Source organism: Callorhinus ursinus, unplaced genomic scaffold, assembly GCF_003265705.2.
Source record: "Callorhinus ursinus isolate GAN/ISIS: 27379988/994484 unplaced genomic scaffold, GSC_fseal_2.0 scaffold13, whole genome shotgun sequence".
NCBI classification, from domain to species: domain Eukaryota; kingdom Metazoa; phylum Chordata; class Mammalia; order Carnivora; family Otariidae; genus Callorhinus; species Callorhinus ursinus.
The window spans coordinates 17,933,382-17,937,170 of NW_027397075.1; the positions used below are offsets into that span (position 1 = coordinate 17,933,382).

At 57.0% G+C, this 3,789-nt stretch overlaps 1 long non-coding RNA gene across 1 annotated transcript in view; it reads left to right on the plus strand.

The window, feature by feature from the left end:
- Nucleotides 1-276: 276 nt before the first annotated feature.
- LOC141374058 (uncharacterized) overlaps nt 277-3,789 on the plus strand; it is a 19,312-nt gene continuing 15,799 nt past the window's right edge. Inside the window, exon 1 of the long non-coding RNA XR_012380605.1 lies at nt 277-1,060. This is a non-coding gene — a long non-coding RNA (uncharacterized lncRNA). The remainder of the gene's footprint in view (nt 1,061-3,789) is intronic.

Consider the following 3,789-nt stretch of genomic DNA (forward strand, 5'->3'; position numbering starts at 1 on the left):
TGGGCCACACGGCGGGCCTATCGCTCAGGTTTGGAGGTACAACTCGCAACCTCACCAGCAGGGCGCAAGGGTCCCCTTTGTTCCACATTCTTGCCGACACTTGTCTCTTGTCTTTTCAACGCCAGGAAGTCCTTTTTGAGGAGTCCGTGGGTGGAGAGAGGCAAGTGGTGTTCTGCTGGGAGCTGCTTCGGGCTGGAAGAGGCCACGCGGGGAACAGGACTGCGGGTGGGGGTGGGGAGCACGGCTACGGGTAAAGACAGAGGGGACAGGGGGAGGGTCACGGCCCCCAAGAGGGAGAGGGGCTAGCCTGGGCTGCAGGGAGGACCCCTCCTCTGCCGGGACACAGGGAGGGAGAAGTGAGTGAGGGCACAGAGCCCGAGGGGCGGGCAAGAAATGGGAGCGGGGAGGGGCCCCTGGGTGGCTCCGTCGGTTCAGCGACTGCCTTCAGCTCGGGTCATGATCCTGGAGTCCCGGGATCGAGTCCCGCGTCGGGCTCCCTGCTCGGCGGGGGGTCTGCTTCTCCCTCTGACCCTCTTCCCTCTTGTGCTCTCTCTCATTCTCTCTCTCTCAAATAAATAAATAAAATCTTTAAAAAAAAAAAAAGAAATTGGACAGGGGAAGGGAGTGGTGACTCAGAGAAGTGGGAACCCGAGGTCTCCGACAGGGGAAGGCCGCCACCTCTTCCCACCTCCTTCCCAGAGCCCAAGGCTCACAATCGATCTGGAAAGAATGTTTGCAGCCGCTGCTGAGATACCCACAAAGAGAGTTCTAGAAGGTTCTCGGCACTCTGGCCCCTGCTTTCCTGGCTGCCACGGAGACACAGCCGACCCGGAGGGTCATTAACTCAGCCGGCCAGCCATCGTGTCCCTCTGTGCCTTGTGCCTCGGGGCGGCATGCCTGGAGGCAGGAGGGGGACAGCCAGAGAGAGGGGGAGCGCAGACAGCAGGGAGCCCAGCCTGGCCTCCAAGCCCCGCCAACCGCCAACCGGGCTGAGTCTGGGCTTCATCCTGCAGGAGGGGGTAAGTTCGGAAGCAAGAGCCCGGGAAGGATGACTCTGGCGGTAAGCAGACAGGAAGAGTCCTCAGCACAGCCGACCAGGCCTGTCATGCATTGGCAAGGGGGACGCGAAGGCAGATGTGTTCCTAGCCGGGGGGCTGGGTCGGGAGGGGCACCCCGTTTCTAGCTGAACAGGCAGCAGGAGGAAGAAGCAGTTTGTGGGGAAAGATGATGAGCTGTCTTTTTTTTTTAAGATTTTATTTATTTGTTTGACAGAGAGAGACAGCGAGAGAGGGAACACAAGCAGGGGGAGTGGGAGAGGGAGAAGCAGGCTTCCTGCAGAGCAGGGAGCCCGATGTGGGGCTCGATCCCAGGACCCTGGGATCATGACCTGAGCCAAAGGCAGACACTTCACGACTGAGCCACCCAGGCGCCCTGATGAGCTGTTTTTGAACACGCGGACTTCGAGGGCCTGTGGGGAGTGGGAGCAGGGACAGCAGTGGGCATTTGGATTGGGCGTCTGGAGCCCCGTGAGAGGTGGATCACCCGTCTTCAGCTCTGGGTGGTGACAGAAGCCACGGAGTCGCTGGGATGAAGGGGGGCGGGGAGCGAGAAGAGAGTCAGACTGGGGCCAGAGCAGGTGCGCACACCCTCACAGCGGACGAGGAGGGGCTCCCACAGGACACTGAGGGCCCGCTGCCCGGAGGACAGTAGTAAGTGTCACCCCGACAGAAAGGACCTGTGTCAGGCACGGGGCGGAGACTTTAATCCCCAGTAACCCCTAATAGGCCCGCAACGACCCGCTAAACTAGGTACCGTGATTACCCCCACTTTAAAGTGGGGGCCAATTTTCAACTGAGACCCACACAGCTGCCCCAATCCCTCAGTGTCGCCGCAAGCCAGCCAAGCAACGGGGGCCGTCCCACGCTGACAGGTGTGGAGGGACAGACGGGGGACTCAGATGCAGGTAACTTTACAGGTCTGGGGACAGGCAACGGTGGGCATCGTCACCCGATGTCCTCTCTCTCTGTGAAGTAGGGGTGGGGGTGGCAGCGGGAGAGTGAAGCTGCCTGCGTGCTGAGTGGTGGGACGGGGGGTGGGGGGGGCACCTGCCAGGGCCCATGCGCAGCTCCTGGCGGCCAGCGGGGGGGGGGGCAGAAGCAGAGGACAAGGCAGCCACATCACAGTGGGGACCGGTCCGTTTTCACCTCTCAGGACTGAGGGGGGCCCCGCTTTGGAGGCGTCCTCGCTAGAGTGCCAATTGAGTTCCAGAAAGAAGGAGGTTGGCTGGTTACCCACCAGTACCCGCACATGTCAGAACAATAGTCCTGCCGCGTGCTAGAGAACGGAGGGCCATGCCCATGTCATTAACATTCTCAGAACCTTCCATCGGCTTTTGGATCCACCTTATAATTCGTCCTAATGTTCGTTTTTGATGTCCTGAACCTCCATAGTGTGGCCGTTTTTAGTTCTGAAATGTCCATTCATTCATTCCACAAATATTTATTCAGTGTCAGGCAGCGGGGGCCCATGCGTCCATCATGCCCACCCTCAAGAGCCGGGGGGACACATCTACTTTGGCTGGACTAGAACAGAAGCACCATCAAGTCAGGGACCTTGGTTATTTTGTCCACTTCCGCATTCCTGGCACCTGAATTAGTCCCTGGCACGGAACAAGTGCTCAGCGAACGCTTGCTGGCCACACAAGGCATTGACCGTGAAAGCACAGGAGTTTAAGCTTTAGCCCTCACTTTTGAGACCCTGCTCGCACCGGCCCCTTCCAAGGCTCTGGGAGGGGCCCTACTATGTGCTCTCATGGTTATGTGTTTGTTTTTGTTTTAGGATTATATTTATTAGAGAGAGAGGGCGTGGGGGGGAGGGGCAGAGGAAGACCCAGGACCCCAGGATCATGACTTGAGCCGAAGGCAAACTCTTCACTGATGGAGCTGCCCAGGCGCCCCCGGTTCTGTGATTTTATAAAAATTTCTAAAGTTGAAACCTCTGTCTCTAGCCCAGCTTGGCCCCATCACCTTCCCCCAAAGTCAAGTGACAATGGAGTGGCCACGGGCATTTGGAGACCCAGCTAGGAGGACATGGCTCTGGGAATACACTCAGTATGGGCCACAGGGACCTATTTATGTGGTATGCGTGCTTTAAGGTGTGTAGCTGAGTTGTCGCCAGCTGTCCAGGATGGGAATGACTTCCAGGAAGACTCCCGCCGTCCACTGTGGAGACTCACCTGGCGTGTCACAAAGCAGCAGAGTCCAATGCGGTGTCGCAGAACTGAGTGTGTCCTAGGCTTCTGGCGCTGGAAGTCTGTGGACATTAGAGAAATCAAGATCTGTCTTAAACAAGGCCTCCAGAGTTGTTGGAGCTTCGGGCCCCCCAAAACAGGAAACTGCCCTCGGCTGGCTGGATGATGGATGGGTCTAGGTCCTCCCAGCCTTGAGAAACAGTCAGCCCCTACTTTCCTTTGGCGCTTACAGCCAAGAAAGTGTGGTTCAAAGTTCATTCTTGGTCCTCGGACAAACGTCAAACCCTTCCGGTAAACGGTCCATCTTCCTAAATGTTGCTCTTGTGAGAACAGCTCGACCAACTTCTCCAAAGGGCAGCTAGCTTCCAGTCAGATCTTCAGAACTGATCCATCCATCAAATTCTAATTGCCTTTATATAATATCCAGATAAATATCGTCACTGCCCAATTCTTTGTACCCAATGATTTGTAAGCACGGTCATCCCACCTTAATGACTATTAGTAGATTTCTGGTGACGTTCCTTCCTTCCTTCCTTCCT